At 48.2% G+C, this 26548-nt stretch overlaps 1 long non-coding RNA gene across 1 annotated transcript in view; it reads left to right on the forward strand.

The window, feature by feature from the left end:
- Positions 1–26256, forward strand: part of LOC139361576 (uncharacterized) — a 40695-nt gene extending 14439 nt beyond the window's left edge. Inside the window, exons 2-3 of the long non-coding RNA XR_011619131.1 lie at positions 11809–11926; positions 24460–26256. This is a non-coding gene — a long non-coding RNA (uncharacterized lncRNA). The remainder of the gene's footprint in view (positions 1–11808; positions 11927–24459) is intronic.
- The last annotated feature ends 292 nt before the right edge of the window (positions 26257–26548 follow it).

Consider the following 26548-nt stretch of genomic DNA (forward strand, 5'->3'; position numbering starts at 1 on the left):
CACATGTGCCTTTTGAGAAGGCAGTACGAGGGTCTGCCTCAGAGGAGGAGACCTGAGGACGAGATAGAGGCCAGAGGGCTGTGGGGGTGAGGGCAAGTGTGGGGCAAGGGCAGGGTCCGGAGGGGTGCAGGGCTGAGGCCGGGGCAGTGGTAGGAGGGGTGTGGGGCTGTGAGCCAAGCTGCATGGTGGCCTCTATGAATTGGGAGACTCCAGGCAGGAATACAAGCTACTGAGCCCTTGACTTCAGCCCTGGGACTCCTGACTCCCAGGGCTGAGAGGAGGTTTGCATTTGTGGTAATTTGTTGCAGCAGCAATAGGAAGCTAATGCATTGTATCTGTTCTTCACCTCCAAACCTTTGAAAAGTAACCCTGTTGTATTGGCCTTTTGTGTGCCCTAAATTCTAATGAGATGGTTTGTAGGAAATAATGGACACAAACGATGGCAGAACAAAAAGTTGGACAGAAGCAGTGTCTTCTGTGGTTCTGTAGTTTGGGTCTGGGAAGTTAGATTTCGGTCAGAGTGTGTGGTCTTGTTCAGCGTATACCTGGAGTACTTGTTCAGAGCTCCTGGGGGAGTGGTCTTTAACACTGTTAGGATTAAAACTCCAAGCACATCAGGGCCAGAGTTCCTGAGTCAGTGTTAGGCGACCTTTGAATAAGAGTTGGCATGTAGAGTCTGCCCACTTTACTAGTATGAAGAAGCAAAATCTTTTTTTTTTTTTTATTTTTTGAGATGGAGTCTCGTTCTATCACCCAGACTGGAGTACAGTGGCGAGGCCTCGGCTCACTGCAACCTCCGCCGCCTGTGCTCAAGTGAGTCTCCTGCTTCAGCCTCCAAATTGCATGATTTATTTTCCTGTTTTATATACTTAGTATGTGAAAACTCTGCAAACTTTATTAATACAAATGACATGCCAGAACTTAGGAGAATCTGGTATTTTCCCATGCAAATTAGTAGTGATGTGGAATTCCTGGGCTGATTTGGTTTTATAAGACATGGGGCAGATTCTTTGCCTTATTTCTGTGGAACTAACAATTGTTAATCACCCAGCACTCTTACCTCCCCCAACAGCTCAGGTGAGGGGGGTGTTACCCCCACCGTCGTGATGAGAGGCAGGAGACTGAGGCTTAGATGAGCAGGTGACACATTACTGTCCAGCCCCACCCACCCTGTAGTTTCCTGCCATGGCTCAGCTGTCTTCCTGCAAGAAAGGACAGACACCCTGGTGCTGGGTAGAATTCCTTGTGAACCCCTTTCCATCCTCCAGGGAGTTCTTGCTTTACAGTGGTGGCTCATGGGGAGTCCTCTGGCCCACTGAGAAAGTGACTCATGTTGTGACATTACTGTCTCTGTCCGGCTGCTGTCGATTGGGTGATTTGTAAAGAGACATTTATTGCTCACAGCTCTGGAAGCTGGAAAGTCCAAGGTCAAGGCAGTCCAAGGTCAAGGCACCTGCACATCTGGTGCCCCAGGGCCTGTGGCTCACAGACGGCAGCATCTCGCCGGGTCTTGCGTGGCAGCGGTCATCTCGTCAGAACTCACGTGGTGGAGGAGCAGGAGGGCTCCTCCAGGCCTCCCAAGAAGGACACCAACCCTAGTCCTGAGAGCAGGACCTCCCAAAGGCCACACCTCTTAATGTATCCCTTCGGAGATGGTTTCAGCATGAGGTTTTGGGGACATTCAGGCCAGAGCCATTGCTCTGCTGTGGTGTTAGGGCTGCATGGCATCATTACTGCAGCAGAGCCACAGCTTCTTATCTGCATTTGCTGCAGGAGAAGGACGCAGGTGCCTGTGCAAGTTGGGGTTCGGTGCAAGAAGTGGAGACCCTCTGGGAATCTTAGCAGGAGGAACTTAAGGACTTTGAGAACTGACACCTTAGGACTGTAGTTTTCTTCAGACTGTAAAAACCTTGGTGTGTGATAATACTGAACATTGCCTGAGCCCTGTGATCCTTCAAAACAGTGATGGTTAAGACATTCCCCTTCCCCACAACTGCGCCCCCACTTTTACTTCAAGAAGCCCGTTCCCATGTGGCTTAGGCTGACTGGTGGGATGACCATTTACCGAGGACAAGACCAGGTACAGGCCTTCAAACCCCCCTTCTCTGCCTTATAAGTGATTAGCTAAACTGCCTGTTCCCACTGATCAATCACTTCCCACCTTGAAATGGTTCTTCGTGGTGCATTTGCGCCTAGGGGGATGGACTTGTCTTTGACTGTCGCCTTCCACAGAGGACAGTTAGGGTGGGCAGGAAAGAATTCTCTGCTACAGGTCTGCATTCCTGGCTGTTTCCAGAAGTGGGAATTCTGGTGCCCTGGAGTGTGGGAATGGATTTCTAGTGTCCCAGCTTCAGGTGGAGTTGAAATTGAGTGAGGCAACCCACCACACCCATCTGGAGCCAGGGACTAGAGCCATTTTTAAAGTGGCAGTTTCTCCATAAGATTACCCAAAAAATGCGCTCAGCACGTTTCTTTCTTTCTCATATGCATTTGGCCATCTAAAATGGGAATGGTGGTTTTTTGAAGCATGGATGTAGTTTTAAATTTTGAGTATTGTAAACCTTAATGTAGCTTCTTAAAATGTTTGCCTGATTATCTGGAGATTTACTAAACCTTTGGAGTGGTAATAATGAATTGATCTGTATGACTTTGCTTTCTATGATGCAATGATGGGTCAGCACGCGATTGGCCAAAACAAATTCTGCTTTTTGGGTTTCTTTAATCAAACAAGGGAGTAGAGTGTAGGCTGAAGTGGCAAATTCATTTCAGAGCACGCCAGAGCCCTCGTGACACCACAGAGCCACACCTAGGAAGATGTGGTTTCTGTAACAAGCTTTGGAAAACCAAAGTTCAACTTAATTATCCAACTTTGTTACAGAAAAAGCTTAGACCAGATGGCCAAAGACCTGATGGTTTCATGGTTGAGACATGGTTATAAAATTGCCCTTACTTGGTGTCAATCAGTGTTGGTCCACGGTGATACTCCTCCAACCTCACTGAATAGTTTGGAGACTGATATGAGACTGTGAAAATCTCCTTAAGGTGAAAAGGTCTCTGGAGCACCTGGGAATATCTGCACACCCGTGGCCATTCCCCTATAAGATGGAAAGGACGGCTGGGTCACGCGGGAGCATCCACACACCAGTGGCCGTCCTCTTTAAGACGGAAAGGGCTGCTGGGGTGCCCCGCAATGTCTGCACACCCGCGGCCATTGTGGCTGTCCCCCTTTCTGCTCAGTCACCTCTGTGTTCCCGCATTCAGGCTTTGGGACACTCATGAACAGCTCGTACCCTGGGCTGGTGAGGAAAGAGTGGGAGGTTGTTCTGAGGCTCTGTCACTGTCTGCCCTGTCATGAGCTGGGCAAGGCAGTGGCAGTGACCCTGGAGGAGTCTGGTCAGTGAGGGCTCCGGCAGGAAGTGCTGAGGCTTGAGGTGGCTCTGCCAGTCGTCACCAAATGTCTTCCCTCTTATTTCCATGATTCCTTCTAGTTCTGCACCTTGCACTGCAGAGTCTCTGTGTGTCTATAAATACACATGAGTTACGATACAGGTGTCTCTTTCCCCTCTTTCAGGGGCTGGGCCCAGGGAGTGAAGTGCAAGACTCCCTTACTGCTGGATGCCCACCAGCACGAGGCACTGTCTGCCCTGCTGACGAATGCCTACAGCGAGTCCTGGAAGCCTCCTTCTGAGCACCTGGCCTGTTGACGGTGTATACGGGAGACAACGGAGCTCCCCTTGCCCCACCCTGAGCAGAGACTGGGGAGGCGGGGGCAGCACTGCCCCCATGGTGCATCCTTGGTGCATGGAGGAAAGTCTGTTTAGCCGGGCGAGGTGGCGGGCGCCTGTAGTCCCAGCTACTCGGGAGGCTGAGGCAGGAGAATGGCGTAAGCCCGGGAGGCGGAGCTTGCAGTGAGCTGAGATCCGGCCACTGCACTCCAGCCTGGGCGACAGAGTGAGACTCTGTCTCAAGAAAAAAAAAGAAAAAAAAAACACAGCCCATCCTCTCAAAAGCAGGGTGACAACCACATTTACTTCTGGAATCTTAAGAAAGGGCCTGTCTCTTTGAGAGAAGAATGTGGCATGAATGTGTGTACCTCCTTTGTTTTTTTTGAGACAGTTTACCTCTGTCACCCAGGCTGTGGAGTGCGGTGGTGCAATCTCAGCTCACTGCAAGCTCTGCCTCCTGGGTTCATGCAATTCTCCAGCCTCAGCCTCCCAAGTAGCTGGGACTACAGGCACCCGCCACCACGCCTGGCTAATTGTTTGTATTTTTAGTAGAGACGGGGTTTCACCGTGTTAGCCAGGATGGTCTCGGTTTCCTGATCTCTTGATCTGTCCACTTCGGCCTCCCAAAGTGCTGGGATCATAGGTGTGAGCCACCGCGCTGGGCCGTATGTGTGTACCTCTTTACAAGTCTTGCCCGATCTTTGCATTGAAAAATTATTGAAAACCTTAAGGATGTAACTGACAAGAACTTTATAGATTTCTCCAAGTAAAAATTTGGAAAAGTGAAGTGAACCCATAATGTGTTTTATTTCTATGAGTCCCACACTTGGATTTTTAAATGTGGGCAAAACATCTGTATGTTCTTCAGCCTGATTTCCGTGGAATCGTGAATGAAACGTGCTGAAGTTGCCGTGCGGATTTTGTTATGTGGCGGTGACAAGTGGGGCTGGTCATTAAACAACTGGAGGGATCCCTATCCTTTCTGTGCTCTTGTTGGACACTAGGCACGTGCTTGGGTGTTTTCTGTGTGTGTGGACAAGATGAGGACAGAATTTCCAGATTCACACGGTGGTATCTTCTCCCTTTTCTGTTAAAACGTGTCTTCTGCTGCTTCTACATAGACCAAGTGTTTCTTTCTCTTGCCTGTCTACAGAAACGCTGTTTAACAAAAACTGCATTGTAAGCATGTGAAGCTGAATTCCACATGATAAAGCAGATAGAGATGACTGAGTATACTGTTTTGTGGAAGGAAGGTTTAAAATGATTTTTAGCTTTTTCCCTGAAATAGGGAATACTTTTAACTTTTTCCCTGAGATAGGGAATAATGAAATGGGAAAATAATTAAATTTTCCCATATAATTGTTAGATTATATTTAATTATTAGATTATTCATGTATTGCAAGGGAAAAAGGAACTAGATCACCCCATGTACCCAAATGAAAATTTAAAGGGTATGGGCGAGTTCATTTGAACTCCTTTAATTTGTTTTTGTTTGTTTGTTTTTGACAGTCTCACTCTGTTTCTCAGGCTGGGTGCAGTAGTACAATGACAGCTCTCTGCAACCCCAACCTTCTAGGCTCAAGTGATTCTCCTGCCTCAGCCTCCCCAACTGCTGGGATTTACAGGCGTTAACCACCACACACAGCTTATCACCTCTTGGAGACTAGCTATGAGTTTGGGCATTCACTGAACTATATTTTGGTTAATTCTCAAAGTTTGTCACTGTTTATCTTTAATTTGCTAAAAATCTACATATATTGTAAAATGAGTTACATTTCCTTAGCATTCACGGATTCCCTGTTAGTGGGGCAGAGACGCAGAAGGGCAGAAGGCATTCGGACATCATCAGGTTTGCAGTTGAGTGCTTTCCCCGAACACACTGGAGCTCTGGGCTCTGTGGCCCCACGGGGGTCCTCTGTCCACTGAGGGGGCCAGGTTACCTGAGAGGTCCCTCCAGCCTCTGCAATTTTGCCCTTTTCAGGTTAACATCTCATCGTTGTCCTGGACAGCACTGCCTTTCGTTCACTGACCCATGAGTGAACAGCTGGTCAGTGGCCAGTGCTGCTTCCTTCAGCTGGGAGGTGGTGATGTGATAACACTTCCGTGGAAATTGGTTCTTGGTGTATTAAGGGTTCAGTTGTATGTTTATTTTTAATCTGCACCTCTGAATTGGTCTTTTGATTGCAAAGAGATTGCTTACTGGATTTGTTTCTGAATATTTGGTGGATAACAGGAGAACCTTGCTTATCTGTGTGTTCATTTAATGTGTTTTTGCCAGGCATTTATATGGGTGTGTTAGCCCTTAGCCCACTTTCTGTGTGTGGTGGAGTCATTGAAATCATTTATGTGAAGTCTCTCTTCTATCAAGGCTAGAGGACGTGGGGTGGTGTCTCCCTAAACTAGAGGGAAATGGCATTGTTCTGCCCTCCTCCCTGGGAACGCTGGTGTTTCCAGGTCTCTGAACTTGGCTCCCACACTGGGAGAGTGGCTGTGGCTTCTGGAGCCCGTTTTGGGCGGGACTGACTCTTTCATTTGCTTTATTCCCCACCGTCTTTGCTGCTTTGTGACGCAGGGATGAGGGAGTTGGGCCCGGGGGCCTTGCCTGTGCCTGAAGGGCCCGATGCAGAAAACTCCTGGTGGGAAGGATGTTCCTTGAGGGCAGCTTTTGGAGTCTCTTCCTACTTTTAACTAAGAAGCAGCTATTCACATGGTTCTATTCTGCTGGTGTGTTTCAAAATAATTGGTGTAGAGTTGCGAAGATGTCCGAGACACCCATGATCCACTCCGGGCCAGTGCCGGGCATTGTGCTCAGATGCCTTCAGACCACATTCACATGCCAAAGATTCTTGCTTGGTTATTCTCAAACTTAAGAGAATCTAAAACGCGAGCCACGGTATGGATTTTCTCTTGAGCCCCCATGACTTTGCCTTGTATTTTGGGCATGAATGACTTCATCAAGGGGAAAGAATTTGAGGAAGGAGCCTCTGAGGCTAGGAGGGGGTGGGAAGGGGTGGGGGGAAGAGGAGGGAAAAGGAGCTGTAGAGGGAGGAACCAGGCTGGGGCTGGGGCGTCTCCCCATGATGCTCCCCCACCCCTGGCGCGAGGCCCCAGGGACTGACTGATTTTCCCACAAGAAATGTGTATAATTGCGTGTCTGTTTTGTGGGCTGGCCATTTGGATTGAGGGAATGTCTGTGTTGTGATTCCTTATTGATTCGAAGGTTGGAAAGGTTTGTGCTCAATACAGGGGTCTCTTGGTGCTATGGGAAATGTGATCGAAGCTGCCTTCTGGGTGGGGAGAGCCCTCGAGGCCATCAGTGGTGGCCGGTGTCGGCCTTCGCTTCCCTAGGTGAGCTGCCCTCAGGGTGGGAAGGGAGGCCCTCGGTGGTGGCCGCTGTTGGCCTTCGCCTCCCTGGGTGAGGGCTGCTCCATCCCCGGCTCTCCGACTCCTTGCCTGGCACCTTCCTCGTTGGGGGCCGTGATCCATCAACTTTGTCCACGCGTGTCCTGCAGACTAGTGCTGACTGCAGGTTGAGGAGTGGTCAGAGGAGGCCAGAGGAGGCCCTCGTGATGCAAAGCTAAACGTTTAATGATGGCGCTGCTGAGTGCATGAGCCACGTCAGCCCAAGAGTCTGAGTAAGAGGAAACCGCGGGGTGGAGGGAAGACTGGACAGATGGGTGCTTTCCTCGGCCCCTGGGAGCACGGCCATGTCCACGCTCAGACCTCCTGGTTTCTCCCATATTTCCATAAATAGCAAGGGAAGGATATGGGGCACCCAGGGACCTCAGGGGTATAAGCTGTGTCCTCGCGTGGCCCCAGCTGTGGCCAGTGACGTTATTCTCTTTAACCTCAGGCTTATTTTCTATAAAAACACAAAGGGACAGAAGTAGTTCAAGGGCCTGTAAAGACTTACGTAATTGTTAATAGGCCTACTTTTATGCTTTCTTATGTATTAAGAGCAAATCATGAAACAAACTCATTTCTGTTTGAAGAAATCTTTACTGCTCTCATTTTTGTGGCAAGCAGCATTGATTCTTTGCTTAGTGAGCGTTAGTGCCCTCCTGCCCAGTGCTGCTGCCTGGCGTGTCCTCGCACACACCTCTGTCCATTGGTCTCCGTTCACCTTTCCGCCTAGAATTGTAGGAGGGGCGCTGGGATCTTAGGGCTAGAAAGAAACCTTGAAGACCACTTTTAGGGGCGACTTTTAGTCAGGGCTTCCAGAGAGACAGCCAGCCAGGTGTGCGTGTGTCTCCAGGGCGAGGCCTGCTGCAGGGGCTACAGAGTCCAAGAAGCCCCAGGACCCACAGCCTGCAAGCTATAGTCCTGAGAGGGTGTGGCTTGAAGACTTGAGAAGCGGAGGTTGCAGATCCGACCAGGGTCTGAGGAGCTGAGACCCAGGAGCACGGGCTGCAGAAGACAGATGTCACTGGCCCATCAGCCAGACAGGTGGAGTGAACCCAGTTTTCCCCGCCTTGCTGTTTTACTCGGGCCCTGGGTGGATAGGGTGGTGCCCCCCACACCGGCGAGGATGGGTCTCCACTCAGTCCAGAGACAAACATGCATCTCACACAGAAATAATGCAGAACCAGCCATCTGGGCACCCCGGGCATGCTCAGGTTGATGCACAAAACCAATGCCGCGCGTGGCCCTGACATCTGCGTGTTCGCATCACTCCACACACATTGCTCAGTCATCGCCTTGGTGAGTTTGTAAGCTCGTTGTGTGGTTCTGGGGCTCTTTGTCCCTGGTGATGACAGGCTCCCCACTGTCCCAGCTCAGGTATGGAAGGTGATGGCACCAGCGGCTCCTTGTTTCTCAGACACCTGAGTGGGTGCTCTGTGCAGCCAGTTCAACCTGCAGCAGCATCTGTTTCCTATGCCGATTCCATTCGGAGTATGTGCCTCCCTTCTGTTGAGGGTGCAGCCTTCTTTCAGGGAAGAACTGTGTCCTGTTCGCCTATATCGCCTGTGGTGTATCTCATGGCTGAATAAGTAGCTATAGGATACCTCGGTGGCTGAATGATAGGTTCATTGGAAGGAAAACTTTATATTTTTTTTTCTTTTTGGGATGGAGTTTCACACTCAACGCCCAGGCTGACGTGCAATGGCACGATCTTGGCTCATTGCAAACTCTCCCTCCCGGGTTCAAGTGATTCTCCTCCCTCAGCCTCCCAAGTAACTGGGGCTACAGGCTTCCGCCACCATGCCTGGCTAATTTTCGTATTTTCGTTAGAGAAGGGGTTTCACCATGTTGGCCAGGCTGGTCTTAAACTCTTGACCTCAGGTGATGCGCCCACCTCGGCCACCCAAAGTGCTGGGATTACGGCCATGAGCCCCTGCACCCAGGAACTTAATACCGTTTTTTTTTTCCTTTAAATCGTAATGGGCTTGTTAAATGCTTACGTTTTTTTTTTTTTTAAATTTATTATTATTATACTTTAAGTTCTAAGGTACATGTGCATAACGTGCAGGTTTGTTACATATGTATACTTGTGCCTTGTTGGTGTGCTGCACCCATCAACTCGTCAGCACCCATCAACTCGTCATTTACATCGGGTATAACTCCCAATGCAATCCCTCCCCCCTCCCCCCTCCCCATGATAGGCCCCGGTGTGTGATGTTCCCCTTCCCGAGTCCAAGTGATCTCATTGTTCAGTTCCCACCTATGAGTGAGAACATGCGGTGTTTGGTTTTCTCTTCTTGTGATAGTTTGCTAAGAAGGATGGTTTCCAGCTGCATCCATGTCCCTACAAAGGACACAAACTCATCCTTTTTGATGGCTGCATAGTATTCCATGGTGCATATGTGCCACATTTTCTTAATCCAGTCTGTCACTGATGGACATTTGGGTTGATTCCAAGTCTTTGCTATTGTGAATAGTGCCGCAATAAACATACGTGTGCATGTGTCTTTATAGCTGCATAATTTATAATCCTTTGGGTATATACCCAGTAATGGGATGGCTGGGTCATATGGTACATCTAGTTCTAGATCCTTGAGGAATCGCCATACTGTTTTCCATAATGGTTGAACTGGTTTACAATCCCACCAACAGTATAAAAGTGTTCCTATTTCTCCACATCCTCTCCAGCACCTGTTGTTTCCTGACTTTTTAATGATCGCCATTCTAACTGGTGTGAGATGGTATCTCATTGTGGTTTTGATTTGCATTTCTCTGATGGCCAGTGATGATGAGCATTTTTTCATGTGTCTGTTGGCTGTATGAATGTCTTCTTTTGAGAAATGTCTGTTCATATCCTTTGCCCACTTTTTGATGGGGTTGTTTGTTTTTTTCTTGTAAATTTGTTTGAGTTCTTTGTAGGTTCTGGATATTAGCCCTTTGTCAGATGAGTAGATTGCAAAAATTTTCTCCCATTCTGTAGGTTGCCTGTTCACTCTGATGGTAGTTTCTTTTGCTGTGCAGAAGCTCTTTAGTTTAATGAGATCCCATTTGTCAATTTTGGCTTTTGCTGCCGTTGCTTTTGGTGTTTTAGACATGAAATCTTTGCCCATGCCTATGTCCTGAATGGTACTACCTAGGTTTTCCTCTAGGATTTTTATGGTACTAGGTCTAACATTTAAGTCTCTAATCCATCTTGAATTAATTTTCGTATGAAAAAACTGCTTTAAAGTTCATATGGAACCAAAAAAGAGCCCGCATCTCCAAGACAATCCTAAGTCAAAAGAACAAAGCTGGAGGCATCATGCTACCTGACTTCAAACTATACTACAAGGCTACAGTAACCAAAACAGCATGGTACTGGTACCAAAACAGAGATATAGACCAATGGAACAGAACAGAGTCCTCAGAAATAATACCACACATCTACAGCCATCTGATCTTTGACAAACCTGAGAGAAACAAGAAATGGGGAAAGGATTCCCTATTTAATAAATGGTGCTGGGAAAATTGGCTAGCCATAAGTAGAATGCTGAAACTGGATCCTTTCCTTACTCCTTATACAAAAATTAAATGCTTACGTTAATGTTTATTTTTAAAAATGTTATCTGTGACCTTTCAGCTTTTCATAGCACTTCTCGTGTGAATATTTTAAAAAGGCCCTTTAGTCGTGGGGGAGAAGGAGGTTATCCCTTTCAGCAGAGGGAGATGGAAGAACAGGCCCTGGTGGGTCTGAGCACAGGCAGTCACCCCAGCCTTGGTGCTTGCTTAGGTCTATTCTCCGTTCACCGTAGCCGCATCCACTCTCATTGTCAGCTTAAAAATAAGCTTTTTCCTCTTTCTAATCGGAACAGTTAGTTTGTTAACCGTCACATTAAGGTATCGAGAATGATGGCTTTCAGGCCTCAGATATGACACAAGTAATAAATGCAGCTGACCCTGAACAACATGGGTTTTGAGCTTCGAAGGATCACTTATGTTAATTTTTTTTCCAACCAAACCCTTACTGAAAAAACCTGGCTTTGTGGAGGGCCGACGTTTCCTACATGTGGTTCCATAGGGTGGCCGTGGGGTCCTGTGGATACGTAGATTTGGGTAAACTCGGGGCGTGTTCTGGAATCCATGTCCCTGTGTATACAGAGGGACAATTGCAGCTTTTTAGAAGTTTGTGTCCTGCCTTGTCCTAAAAAGGTTCCAAGGTGGATGCAAAATTATTTCATTCCTTTGGTTTTCTTGGTGGGATATTGATGTTTATTCTTCAGTGTCTAATATCCTGAGTGAACAGAGTTACCGCTTCAGGAACAAAGCCAGTCTGGAAACACAAACACATATTGAGATATCCACCTTTTCTTCATGGTTTCACAAAAGGCCATGATCATATTTTATTCAGTTGAACTGTAGGAAACTGCCAATATTTGCTGTTTTTGGCCTACAAAATGGCAAGTTCGTACGATATTAAAAACAAAGGCTTCCTGGATGGGGAAAATAGGAATCGGTAAGAACCTGAAGTTCTCTGTCATGGCCTCTGAGTCACAGGTAAATAAACCTGCGTGAGGGGGAGTTGACTGTACAGTATTTTCCTTCTGTTTTGATACTGTCAGAAAAAGGTCAGTTCCAATGTGTTGGGTCCCTTTGCCTCAGCTTTGCTGCAGAAGGGACTTGCCATTATACCTCTTGTTCCCAGTGCCCAGGAGGCTGATGCCACATAGAAGACCTGCAGGTCGGTGGATGTGAAACAGGCATCGGACACGCTGTGCACCTTGGGACGCATCTGAGAAGTGTGTGCTTGCAGCAGATCTGAGGTGAGGGCGTGTTCCATCTCCTCTCCCTTCTCTGGCTTTGCAGGCCTTTGAAGTTGGTCCTGGAAGGTGAAATTAGTTAATGCTGATTTAAGCTCCAGGTCAAAGCCTGGGGGCCGAAGAGACCCGCCCTTCACTAGGGGTGTGAAGCATTGGGCCCTCCCATCAGGAGGCAGCAGGGACTCGAGAAAGCCCCACATGCCCTCCAGTTCCCTTATGTTGAAAGTTTTTGTACTCGGCCATGCCGGGTCATTTTGGGAGGTGAGTAGGGGATTCACATGGGGGTGTGCAGTATTCTTAGGTGTCAGGTGCGAGAGTTGAATTTGTAGAAGCTGTGCAGATAGGAAAGGGCCTGGCAGGGAGTGCTGTTTACACGGAGCCGATTTAACGCGAGGTCTGTGCTCTACCTGGGTCCGTGTCTGACTGCTGTCTCCCAGTCTGCAACAGGACGTTGACGTGACTTGGCGCCATCGTCCCACTCTGTGTAGATGTCTGAGGATCTGTGCGCAGCTGCTCTGTGAGAATGCGTTGTGATAATGAACTGAGAAACAGTGAACAAACCCTGAATTGGTTAGCACTGGTTCCACGGCCACTTCTGCTGTGGTTGGAGTCATTCATAATAAAGTGTGCTGGACTGCTATGCAGAGCTCTGAATTTCAGAGGCCCTTTAACTTGGCAGCTAACCAGTCGCTTCCTTCAGAAGACATTTGAGTCCCCTTTACCTACCAGGGTGACCCTGGGAGTTTGAAGATGAGCGACAAGCCCTCTGTGTCTTGTGGATTTTACTGTCCAGAGGGGAGACAGATGTGGATGGTGAAGGAGGCCCTATCAGAGGTCAGTGCACGTCAGTTTTGTTTCTTCAGCACTTGCTGTGTTCAGGCGGTGCCCCGGGCCATGTGCAGAGCATCTGGGGACCCTGCCCATGGCATCCCAGGCACAGCTAGCATCTGCGCCATCTTCATACTTGGCCTGAGTTTTGGGGAAGTACCGAGGATGGCTTCTGCCTTTGCTGGAGAGAGTTGGAGTCAGGGCAGCCCTCCACAAGGAGATGATCGCCAGCTGATTCCTCAAGAAAGAGAGGTGGTCCCCACATGGGCAGAGCAGGGCAGCACGCACAGACCTGGGTGTGGGGTCTGGGGCATGTGCATCTGAGTGGGGTCTGCTGGGAGACAGCAAGGGCGAGGTGTGAAGGCAGTTGGAATTTACAGGATAAATTATCACTAAGGCGATGCCTGGAAAACATAAAATGGGGACTCTCTGGGGTAAACGTGGACTTAGGGTGACCCTGGGTGTGGGTGTTTTCAGGCTCTGAAGGCAGAGATTTAGGAAATTGGGGCAGAGCTGAGCCCCAGACGAGGATGAAGACCACCCTTGGGATGTTGAATGAGACGGGGTGGAAACCCAGTGAATGTCCTGGGGGGTCAGTCCAGCAGGCAGGCAGCAGAGGAGACCGGTGTCCTCAAAGGCCCCTTGGGCCTACCTCTCAAAGTGCTGGGATGACAGGCATGAGCCACTGCTCCCTGCTGATACTTTTAAAATTTCTAAGCTACTCTCTCTCATACCCACTCCCGTATTTTTTTTAAAAAACCAGGTTTATGGCTATATTTTTTCCAAGGGAACCAAACAGTTACCTGTTTGAAGTACAAATAACACCGTGTTTAAAAACCGAAAATGCCACTTTGCATAGAAGTTTCCAAATACCCAGTTGGTTTGAGCCTTGCATTGCAGTGTCACTACCTGCTCTTAAATTTCTACCCGATGTATAGATAGCGAGACAGGGACGGCTCGTACATCTTCAGGTTTCAGTTCTACTACCTTGGGCTATATTTTCATTTATTTTGGCACAACTGTGGGTGTGGCAAGCAATGCCAGGGTATTTATTTTGAAGCGTGTCCAATAACAGTTGGGAAGATTTTCACATTTTTAGAATTTTCATAGTAATAGTTATAATTTACAAAGAATTTAAAATTGTGTAGTCATTATTTTGCTTTTTTCTAGATGTGCCCCGAAACAGGGTTGCTAACTATCATTCTACATCACAGGATTAATAACAGTACCCTTTTGGAGCAGATGCCTGTAATCAAGGAATTCTGCCTAGTCAGTTCACTTTAAGCGTGTTTAAAAGGTTGTCTTTATCCTAGTTGGCACCTGTGGCTATAGTTTGTTTTCACTGCTGAAGAATATTCCACGATGGAAGCCGTAATTCATCTGTTTTTCATATCGGTGGACATTTGGATTATTTTGGGTGGGTGTGTATGTCTATTCAGCCTTCATTTTTTCAGGATTTTTTGTAGAAGATAATGTAACAGTGTAACATCCTCTGCTAGGGAGCCAACACGAACCCTGATTACAGCCACACAGACTCTCACACAGACTCTCAGGCCTTGTTACCAACACACAGAACCATTTTCTTAAGTTGAAACACAGTAGCAGAACCTGAAGCCATGTGAACGGTTCCTCCGATCTTACACTTGGAATTCACTTTTTATTACTATGTCTGCTAATTAGGAAGCATATCAATTATACAGAAATCTGAGAATGTAAAATTATACGTTTATAACAGAAAAAACCTTATTTAATAGCCCAGAACACATGGCTATGTTTTTCCCTCATGCCCCACCACTGTTTTCTTTGCTTGAAATGGGAAATGACACTTGAATGCGGTTTTCTAGCGACTGTTAGCCTGGCATAGTTCTTCAGAGACAGAGGATGTAAAGCACATGGAGAATTTCTGTTTGTGGAATGTGATTTCCCGGTCGCCTCATTCAGGCTGCCGCCGCCTTCCCCTCTGGCCGCCTGCATCGTGGGAAGTCTGAGAAGGTCCCTGTTTCATCCTCTGGAAATTCTGAAAAGGAAGGAGAGGAGGGTGTGCAGGGTGTGGTGCATTTGTGTTGGTCTTCCAGCTTTTATTTGGAGTCTCCGCTACCTTGGTTCCTGCCTTTATGTCCCTAGCTCGTGGCTTCATCCTTGTGTCTAACTCACAGGCAGACAGATGGAAAGGGAAGTTGTATTCAGCCAACAGCTTGATCTTATTCTCAAGGCTTAAATCGACTGGGTATTTGGAGACTTCTGTGCAAATGGGCATTTTTGGTTTTTAAACACCGTGTCTTATTTGTCCTTGAAATGGGGTAACTGGTTCTCTTGGAAAAAATATAGGCATAAAGCTGGTTCTTAAAAAAAAAAAAAAAAAAAAAAAAAGGGAGTGGGTGTGAGAGAGTGGCTTAGAAATTACACCAGTAATGGTCGGGAGTGGTGGCTTATGCCTGTAATTCCAGCACTTTGAGAGAAGGAGGCAGGTGGATCCCCTGAGGTTAGGAGTTCGAGACCAGACTGGTGAACATGGTGAAACCCCGTCTGTACTGAAAAGATGAAAATTAGCCGGGCATGGTGGCAGGCACCTGTAATCCCAGCTACTTGGGAGGCTGAGGCAGGAGAATCACTTGTACCCGGGAGGCAGAGGTTGCAGGGAGCCAAGATCGCACCACTGCACTCCACCCTGGGCGACAGAGCAGAAACTCCATCTCAAAATAGAAAAAAACCAAAAAACTAAACAAAACAAAAACCCGGTAATGAAAACCTGATTGCATCATCTGTGATGGAGATGGCGGATTATTTCATTTTTAGTGACAGGATGAATTGGATATGTTTGCAGTATTGATTTGACAAGGGAAATGGTGAGAACCAAATGTGCCGCCCAGCTTGGGCCTCGCCGTTGGCAGAAAACCGTGGCGGGCAACAGACTGGAGACTCGGAGACCGAGGGGAGAATTCTCACGTCTTGACGCTGGTGCAGTGTGTGCTTCTGGACTCCTGCTGGAGGGAGCGGCCCCTTTGCCTTGCAGACTTTGGTGCAGTGGAGACCTTAGGACCTGCCCCTCCTGGCACACCTGTGGGTGTGGCGAGCAGTGCCAGGGCTGAGGCACAGGTGTTGAGCCCGGAACGTGGGACGGGAGAGGCTGCACACGCCGGCAGGCGTCTGCTCCAGCAGCCGGGGGTTTCCGCAAGGGGGCGGGGCGTTGGTTTTCCTCCTTGAATTTGGGTGGGGAGGGTGTCCTGGGGTGCTGTGTCTGCACTTGTGTTGCTCTGAGGTCAAGTTGTGGCCCCGAGTCCCTGTCTCTCTGCCAAAGTGAGGGTTTGCCCATTTTCAGGTCAGATTTCCCTTGGGTCCGGGCCTCTAGGAGTGGGGGGTAGTCGAAGGGGGCGTGAGCACGGTGGATGCGCGTGGGCCTGTTCCTCTCCCCTCAGCTCCTGGGCTGTGTGTGAAGAGCTGCCCAGCGGAATCACCCTCCTGCCTGGTGTTTCATTCACCAGAAATCGTTCTCACTGTGGACTCTTGAGTCAAATGTAATCCAGGAATGGAACGTGCTGTTGCTGGATGCCACACACAGCATCAGGAGCCTAGTTGGGGATTATATGATCTTACCCCACACCTTAAAAGTAAAGACTATAGTTGTCAGGCGTCTGAGCCCAAGCCAAGCCATCGCGTCCCCTGTGACTTGCACGTATATACGCCCAGATGGCCTGAAGTAACTGAAGAATCACAAAAGTGCAAATGCCCTGCCTGGACTTAACTGATAACATTCTACCAGAAATAAGTCAAAATGGCCAGTCCTTGCCTTAAGCGATGATTTTTTGTGTGTGTGAAATTCCTTTTCCAGGATCATCCTGGCTCAAAAAGCTCCCCCACTGAGCACCTTGTGACCCCCACTCCTGCCCGCCAGAGAACAAGCCCCCTTTGACTAATATTCCTTTACCTAACCAAATCCTATAAAACGGCCCCACACTTAGCTCCCTTCGCTGACTCTTTGGACTCAGCCCGCCTGCACCCTGGTGAAATGAACAGCCATGTTGCGCTCACAAAGCCTGTTTGGTGGTCTCTTCACATGGATGTGCATGACAATAGTTAAGGGGATACTGAAGTCTTTGGCAGTTCCAAGAGCTTTTTCAGTTTGTGTCGGGCCATTGTAGGCAGAAGGAAATACTTGCTTAGAGACTCTTACAGAAATGTTCGGTGCAGTGCCATTAACTCGTGGAATAAATGTGTAACTTTCCATGGCAGACCTCTGGAAAGAGATGCTCTTTGAGTGCACCCTGGCCTGCTCGCTACAAGAATCGGCCGTGTCACCCCGCTTTCCGTGGGTCTGCAGGTGTGCGTGGTCCATTGCCCTGCACTGTGGCCATGGAAGGGAAGATGATCTGGAATGCTGGCGACAGTTATCGGTGCGTGTTGATATGTGCTGCTTTCTACAGGGGAGAACATTTCTGTTTAATAAACATCTCATCTCGATGATGACTGCAAGATATTTGAGTCTCATTCAATAGTGTTTCTGGGTTCCTTCTGTTTTTAATCTGCTTTCTAGCACTAGGCAAGTGAAGACATGGAAAGTAAAAACTCATCGAACTTGTAGAGACATGGTGTTGTGTAGGAGCAGACTGTAGCCTCTGGCTCTGTTTAAAGATTGTAGTAAACCTCTTACCTGGCACGGTCAGGGTGTAAATTATCTTGTTTAATCGAAATGTGTATGAGTCAAAGCTGGCACCTGCATTGTTGATGAAATACCAGATTTTAAGGGAACATGTCAATGTGCTGTAAGATACCAACAAAGTTCCTCACTGAGGTTCGGGGCGGGTTCGGAGCAGCTGGGCCTTAGGTCACCAGGGTCGTCTCTGGGAGCAGATGCTCAGTGTGGGCATTAGTCACTTAGCCTTTCCAGAGCCGAGGAATAGCTCTCTGTGGTGATGTTTGAAACCTGTATTTTGAGTCAGTTTGTCCCACTGGACTCGAAGTTGCCGCGCGATATCAGACCTTTGCCTCCACCGTGCGCTCGTTTTCTTGTCCCCTGATAACTGCCTCGGTTGCCCCAGCCTGACATTTGAGCCTCGTCGTTCATGGACACAGGCTCCGTGGTGGGGCCAAGGCCGCGAGTCCGGCTTGCACAATTCCTTGCCTCTCACCATGGTTTATCACATCACTCCCGGGATCTCCCATTTAGAGGAAGAGTGTCCCTTTCCTGCAGGCCCTGTGTGGTGTGGAAACCACCCCTACCTAGCTTTTTCTGTTTGAACTGTACCGTGAAGGTATTTCTGTTCTAGTCAACCGTCAGAATTTAAGGAACAGTGATTTATGTAACTTATCACACGCTTCTCAGCAATTCTTTATGAATTTCATTCTGTTGTGAAATTATTGCAGTTTTCATGGCTATGCTGGTCTCACGTTGTGGCCCTTGAAATGAATTCCCTTCCCCATTGTGTGTTAAGGTTGTGCCTGGGAGCTGTTGAGGCCTCACCTCTGCTTAGGGCAGTGGCTTTGCTCTCCTGACAACAGGAAGAATCTTATTTAGAGCACTTCTAATGTAGTTTTTGCTTCCAGACAGAGTTACTTTTTTTCACAGAGACAGCCACTAAAGTCATAAATTATGCTCAGGATGGACACACGGGTCAGCTGACAGAGTGGAGTCCAGAACAGATCCAAAGACACAAAAGCAGTTCAGTGGAATTTGAGTCTTTTCAACAAATGGTGCTGGAATCATGGGACAGCTGTATGCAAAAGAGTGAAAACAGGGAGAAATTCCTGTATGAAAATTAAGGTGGACCATAGGCCTGAATGTAAAATACCAAACTACAAAAGAAAGGGAAATTGTGGAGACCTAGGGTGAGAGCTCTTAGCCATACCATGATCCATAATCAAGGAAGAAAACAAGTAGGTAAGACTCATCAAAATTAAACTTCTAATATAAAAGACACCCCTAGGGAATTGAAGAGACACATTTTCGATAGATGGGGAGAAGATGTCTACGAACCATGCAGCCGGCAAAGGACTCGTATCCAGAATGCACAGGACTCCCACGGCTCATGACAGAGAACAAACCACCTGACTTAAAAGCGGAAGAGACCTGAACAGATGCTTCGCTGAGAAGGACGGGAGGATGGCCCGAAAGCATCTGAAATGACCTTCAGCATGACTGGTTGCACCGAGATGTGCACCGAAGCCGCAGTGAATTTGTTCACACCCCTGCTGGAGCGCCTGACTAAGGTCTTCCGACAGCCCCAGGTGCTGGTGAGGACCGGCAGTCGGGACTCCTGTGCGATGCTGGGGTTCAGCATGGCCCGAAAGCATCTGAAATGACCTTCAGCATGACTGGTTGCACCGAGATGTGCACCGAAGCCGCAGTGAATTTGTTCACACCCCTGCTGGAGCCGCCTGACTAAGGTCTTCCAACAGTCCCAGGTGCTGGTGAGGACCGGCAGTCGGGACTCCTGTGCGATGCTGGGGTTCAGCACGGTGCAGACAGCTTGGCGGTTTCTTACAAAACTGAACTCACACAAACGTGGGTCCCAGTGACCCCAATCCTGGGTATTTACCCTAGAGAAACAGAATCTGATGTTTAAGAAAAACTGTGCCCAGATGTTAATAACGCTGTCTATGGTTGTCCAAAACAGGTTACAATGTGCCACAGCCATATGTGGAATAATAAATACCCAGCAGCCCCGAGGCCTGGCTGTTGATCACAGGACACCCTGGGTGCACCTCCAAGCACGATGCCCAGGAAATTGTGATTTTGCGAGTGTTTTGCCACAACGCTCGCAAAAGATAGACCCGAGTCATGGGAGGACACGGAAAGGGTGGTTGCTGAGAATGGGAGGGTATGCTTATGAGGCCCCGTGAGTGGGTTTGGGGCTGTTGGACTGTTCTGCTTGTGTGATGATGATTATGGGAATATTGTGCCGAAATTCACAGAACTGAACACTGTCCACTTTACAGTAATTTTTAAAAAGTGGTAATATGCTCATTTTCGGTACTGTTTTTAATGGAAGATGGAGTTTGCAGATGATTTGTCAGGGCAAGCCTGTTTCAAGAGTTTGTAGACAATTCGTTAGGGGCCTGTCTCAAGGCCCTTGGGTTGGGTTGGGTTGGGTTGGGTTGGGTTGGGTTGGGTTGGGTTGAGTTGGAAAAGCCTTCTCTGTTGTGGGCAGTAGTACGGGGCGTGGAAAGGATATTGCCAAGGAAACATGTAGAATCCTTTGAGGAAACGTGTATTTCTAACTTGCTATAAGATAGAATTGGAAATTGTAATGGTTTTGTTTTCTAGAGTCTTGGTAGAATAGGGAAGACAGTGTAATAAAAGCTAATTTTGAAATGAAGAATTTTAAAGATTTTCAACAGCAATTGCTCTAGGAAGTCACCCTGGAAATGTTTTTAAAGATGTTCAATAGCAATAGCTCTAGGAAGAGTCACCCTGGAGTTGCTTCTTGAGCATTGGTTTCCTGGCTGTATCTTCCAACTTTCATTTTTAAGTTTTGCTGTGAGTTGGGGATGTGTGGGAATAGCCATCCCAGCCCTGCAGGGGGGTGCATGTGCCCCGAGGCCTGAGGCACTGTTTCAACCTAGCTTGCAACATGGGGACTCTTGTCAGTGGCTGGAGTAAGAGTACCAGCCTGGCAGGCTGGGGGGAGCCCCAGGGTGGTCTGGGCACTGTCCTCCCTGCCTGCAGGATGGCAGCTGGAGGAGCTCGAAGGCTGCCTGCCTCGTGGCTGTCAGCGCAGCAGCCCCTCCTGGCCCTGGAGCAATCTTTGGGTCCATGAGTCTCTGCACCGGGACTTGCCTCCTGGGAACTCCGCCACAGTCCTGAGGGCCCTGGTGCCACTTTCCCGGTGGGACCCAAGCCTCAGGCAGCTGCGACCCCAGATTCGGTTGCTTTCCCTGCCGTCTCATTGCAGCACGAGTGCTCATCTCACTCAATGTAGAGCCTCAGGTTCCTTCAAGATCCCCAGAGATGGAATCTCCCAATTTAACAAGATAGTTGGTGACAAGATTTGAGCGGCACTGATTTAACTCAGCTTCCAGAGTTTAAGTTCCCAAGACACAGTCCTGCTCCTTCCCTGGCTTCATCCTGTGTGGCTGGTGTGGATGCGGGGTTTCCGGAGGGTGGGGCTGAGGCAGGTCAACAGCCAGGGGGATGGCTCATTATTGATCGCTCAATGCCTTGAGGATAACTAGGATTAATGACCTTTATAGGGCTGTAGGTTTGGAGTATATATATATGTGTGTGTATATATACACATATTTAAACGAGGTGGACACGGTTATCACTGCATTTTTCTGACATGAAACTTGGAGAGCAGAGGGTTTAGGAAACTCCTGAAGCCACACTGTCAGCGGGACTCGGGCGGTCTGGCCTTAGACCCTGCACTGTTTGCCCCTCACCACGCTGTCGGCAGACCCGGGTGGTCTGGCCTTAGAACTCACGCTGGTCGCCCCTCCCTGCCACGTTGTGGGGTTTTTCCTGCTTCTGGGCAGCATTTGATAGCTTGTGAAACAAGACCAAGACTTACTATGAGTGGATTTGCCATTATCTGAGATCCAGAACGTTTCCTGGACCTGGCGTTGCCGATGTCACGTAAGGGAAGGTAAAAACATTTTCATTGTGGTCACTGGGGCTCCTGAAATGGTATTTTTCCCAGTGAAAGTTTACTCATAAAAATCTTTTAACTCAATACTATGTGAACAGGAAGAAATGTGTTAGGCTCTAGTTAAATGTCTCAGAGCCACAGAAGTAAAAGAGGGCACCTTCCGAGCACAGCCTCCCGGAGGAGGCCAAGGACGTTTGTCTGGAGGGTTTGCCATGAAGCAGGACTTGGGCAGGGCTGGTCTGCCTAGGGAGGCGTCTGCCATGATTTAGGTTAGTTGAAGTAGTTGACGGGTGTTGGCTTGAGGTCGGTGGTCCCCGAGGAAGCCCCTACCAAGGTCGGTTTCCGTGGGATGGAAAACTGCCGTTCAGTGGCTGTAATCTTGGCTTCACGGGTCTGACATACAATCCTGCCCTCGGATACTTGGATCCCAGCCAGGTCAGATGGCCCTGAAAGGACATTCGGACTGTGATGGCTGCACCCATTCTCAGCATCTGTAGGGTCTCCTATGTATGTGTGTGTTTCCATTTTCTTTCAGCACAATTTCTCCCAGTGAAGTCGTGAGAAATAGAAGGAAAGGTGGAATGAAGATGTGATTGAGGAAAGTGTGGTGTGGTCTTCGACCTTATTTTGCCTTGGTTGGTGATCAAGAACTCCACCTGACCTCAGAGCTGAGCGTTTCTGCCAGGAAGTCCTGCCTTTTATCCTACCTCGAGGCCTGTTGAGACACTCCAAGAAGCTTCGTTAACAAATTGCCTTTTCCTTTTACAGCAGTTGGATATATTTGCAGCAAAACAAAGGAATAACCCCCCAATATGGTGATGAAATGCATTTAAGTATAGATAGCATTCAGTCTTGAAGGGCCTGGGATTTTAATCATCTTTGGGTCATGTAACAAGTGGTGTTGGTGATTAAAATCTCCTGACAGCTTTGTTCTGCCACGTTCCTCAGTTTTGAATGATGATCTTCCTGGTGTTGTACCTTGGGAGGGGCGTTTGTGTCAGTAGAGAGCAGAGTGGTGGTTCCCAGAGGCTGCGAAAGGACAGAGGTGAGGCCCCTGAAGGACACTGGTCTTCCTGGTTTAGGGGTTTGGGGCTCAGCCACCTTCCTGTGTCCGTGTAAATTATACCCAGGATCATTTTCACTCGCCCCACTTTAGTTGAGTATTGGAGCTTCAGGATATGTGTGCCCACGTCACCTGGGCTGTGATCCTGGAGTTGGGTGAGACTGATTCCCGGGTTTATAGAATTACTCTGGGATTATTGAAAACAGAAGCACTTGAGGCATTCATAATGCTATTTCCTGAACGTAATTTATGTTCAGTTCTTCAGAAACATTTATCTGAGGAAGCATCTATAATTTTTGTTTTCTGCCACTCAGTGCTAGAAAGAATTGTGCAACACTCAAGTGAGTGGCATTATTCCTCTCCCTCCACCATGCAAGCAAGATTAAAGGTACCTCTGGCTCCCCTCAATCTTCTCATCTGCAGGGTGCCTGGCATGGCAGTGTGCTGCCTTCCGTCTTCTTTTTGGGGAGAATTAGTTGTGTTTGTGTGTACTGCTCAGCTCGGCCTCGTGCAGTTGTGTGGATGAGGAGCTTGGATGCTAGGTGACCCTCCCAGGCCTGCCTCCCACCTCCCTAGGCCTTGTTCTAAACTGACAGATAAACAGTGTGTTTTGGAAGAGGACAGCAGCAGGGCAGGAGAGAGTTTGTTCAGACTTTCTCCTTGCACTGACGTTTGAGCCTTCATCCAGCCTGGGCACTTTTACAGAGCTGCGTTTGTGTGTTGCAAACCATTCCCTCCCAGTAACCGTGCTTTCAGAGGTTTGGAAATGTGACTTAACTTATCTTCAATTTAAAGCATACTATCAAATTTTAGTGTTGAAACTGATGTATTTTATGGCCTTTATTTGATTTCTCTTGATTTTTTTTCCCATATGAGACAGGGCATCTTAAGGGACACAGCCTGGTGTTGGCCCCCTTTCCTAAGGATGGAAGTGAATTCTGAAAGCCCTTTATGTAGGCAGCGAAGGCCTCTTTTATTTTGGCCTAGTCAGGTATATAATTCTTTTTCTCTTTGGTTTTTTTGAGACAGGCAAAAAAACCTTTTTGTTGCCCAGGCAGTGGTGTGAGCACAGCTTACTACAGCCTCAACCTCCCAGGCTCAAGTGATCTTCCTGCCTCAGTCTCCTGAGTAGCCAGGACCCACAGGCACATGTTCCACGTGTCCCCATGCCTGACTTAGTTTTGTATTTTTTGTAGAGATGGAGTTTTGCAATGTTGCCCAGGCTGGACTTGAACTCCTGGACTTAAGCAGTCCAGCTGTCTCAGCCACCCAAAGTACTGAGATCACAGGCATGAGCCATCGTGCCTGGCCAAGTGTGTTTCTAATTTCAAAATTAAGAGGACACCCATCCAGTTAATTACATCTCTATTGGAACATGCTGCTTATAGTGCATTAGGAAAAATCATCCAGAACTTGGAAAAGGAGCTGGACAGACACAGCCCTTCGAGGTTGTCCGATGAACCCCTGGGGTCTTTAACTATCTGGAGGGATGTACCATGTCAGACTCACTGTTGACCGGCTGAAGCCTAGGTTTCATGAGGTTATGTGTCAGCTTGTAGTACTTTCTCTGGCAGAGATGCGAGTGACTTCTGCTCAGTGACAGGCTCATCTCAGGGACTTCATGGCCTGAGGGACGGCAGCCTGTTTGAGCTGATCGAGCAATCTCGCACTACCCTTATTTTCTGAAACGCCTATGAGTGACTTCTCACACGGTCTTTGAAGCGGCTTCATGCCCGCGCTCCTTGGTAATGATCGAATGCTTTTTTTGACCCCTCATCCCTTTCTTTGGGGTGTTCCAGTCTCAGTTCTCATGATGTGTTCTGCTTCTGCAGGAATTTCTGAAGCTGCTGAGTGTAGAAAGCACTGAGGAGGCTGTGCTCCCACCCCTGTGAGCCTTCCAGGCATCATCCTCTCCCCTTGGTGAGGCAGCGTCCGTGACACAAAGAGGAGGCTGTGCTCCTGTCCCCCGTGAGCTTTCCAGGCATCCTCGTTTCCCCTCCAGGAGGACAGGAGGAACCTTTCAAACCCTTCTTAAACTTGTTTTCATGTCTTTGTTTTAACAGTTTTCTTTGCATCGTCTCCCTTATCCAGAAGTGAGGGTGAACGCTGAGTTATTCACGGGAGTCAAGAAACCACACGCAGCCCAAAGTGACGTTTGTTTCCCTGAAATGATTTGTGTGTGTTCACCTTAAAATGCAACTCAGTAAAACAGGTGTGTTTTGAGGAATGAGTTTAAATTACCTAGGTAAAAATGTGACAGTTAAATTTCATCATCTGTGTGGGTGTCCACAACCCCCTTCTGTGATTGCGTGTGAGTTTGTGACTTGTGGTTATTTTTGAAGAAAGAAAATCTGTTGCTGAGGACTTCAGATGGTGTGCTGGGATTGTGTAGGGTGGACATCGGGGGCTTCAGTGTGTGGCTTCCTTGAAGAGGTTCAAATTAAGGCTGAGAGTCCCTACTCCAAAATGCTCCAAAACCTGAAACATTCTGAGCTTCCTCATGACACTCGAAGGAAATGCTCTTTAGAGCACTTTGGAGTTCAGGCTGGGGATGGTCAACTGGAAAGTGAAATATTGCAAGACCCTTCTGGCCCCAGGAGCTTGGATAAGGACATGCAGGGGGCCTGTGCCAGGTATCCCTGGAGTGCAAGGCAGCCTGGGCACTCTGACTGGTTTTTTGTAGGAGCCACAGAAGGGAAAAAGAGGGTCAAAGTGGCCACGCCTGGCTCCTGAGAAGGCTGGACCAGAAGGAGGTGGATGCGGAGGACAGCAGTTGAGTCCCCAGCGTCCGGGACTCCTGTCCCTGGTGGAGTTGAGAGCCTCCTCTAGTTGTGGCCTCTCCCCTGTCAGCAGCCACTGAGGCCTGAAGGGAGAGGGGGCTGAGGAGAGGAGGAAGGATAGGCCTGCTTCTGGAGAGGGCCAGCATCGGCCTGTGCTAGCCTCGTTTGTTACTCCTGCGTCCAGTGTGCACGGCCGTGCCTCGTGGTGTAGCGGTTCCCGGGATGCACAGCGCTCTTGTCTGCAGTAACGTCTTTGTCTCCGACCCTTGGAGGCAAGTTACCTTCTTCTCCAGTGAAAAGAGGTAGAAAATCTTACAGAAATGCATTTGCTCTAATGTCTGTTTTCCGATAAGACATGGTCGCTTAGGCTAAACCTTTGTGAGGTCAAGACAGGAGGATCACTTGAGGCCAAGGGGTTGAAGACCAGCCTGGACATCATAGCAAGACCCCATCTGTATAACAGAAGTTAGCTGAGTGTGGTGGTGCGTGCCTGTGGTCCCTGCTACTCTGGAGGCTGAGGTGGGAAGATCACTTAAGGCTACAGTGAGCTGCTATTGCTCTACTGTACTCCAATCTTGGCGACAGAGCCAAGACCCTGTCTCAGAAAGAAAAGTTAAAAAAAATCCAGAAATGTCATTTTCTTTTAAAATCATCCCAAAAGAAAAATCGTTTTTTTCTAAGAATGTAAAGGGTGACTGATACGATTCTTTCCTTGCATTGTTTCTCCTTTTCGAATATTTACAGTAGTCCGTCCACATCGTCTCTCATCTCATTACAAAGCAGCAGGTGTCTTTGAGGTTAGTGGTGTTTCTCTGTGTCGCACCTTGGAGAACAGCCAGCATGAAACCTCTTACCACGATCGTGCACATCGTTTGTAGTCCCAATTAAAATCCTCTCCAGAGACGCCTGTGCTGCTTATTATAGCAGAACTTTGGTTGTGCTGAAATGTGCATTCAGCTAATGGTTTTAAGTTCATATCTGAGATGATGCTGTATAATTCCTGAAGCATATGGGATCAGTAATGATTGAAGATAATTCTGGCTGATGTCATTTGGAGGATATTTTTCACTTCAAGTTAAAACTTCCTTCGTGATAGTCATTTTGGGATTCATTTAACTATGTGCTTTATTTCATAGCTCAAATTTTCATTAGTCATTTCACACCATAGGATTTTGAAAGCAGATTTGGCAAAACCTTTCTAACAAAATGTTTGCTTATGATGTCCCAAGGAACAGCACTCAGAATTGCTGGTAACTGTGGTACATTTTAAGGCTGATGATAGAAGTCACTTGAATGGTAAGGGCTGCTTTGTGAGGCAGATGGGGTTTGAATCCCGACCCTCCTGATATGCAAGCCCTGACCGTGGCCTTCT

The sequence above is a fragment of the Macaca nemestrina genome, unplaced genomic scaffold, assembly GCF_043159975.1.
Source record: "Macaca nemestrina isolate mMacNem1 unplaced genomic scaffold, mMacNem.hap1 Scaffold_64, whole genome shotgun sequence".
In the NCBI taxonomy this organism is placed as follows: domain Eukaryota; kingdom Metazoa; phylum Chordata; class Mammalia; order Primates; family Cercopithecidae; genus Macaca; species Macaca nemestrina.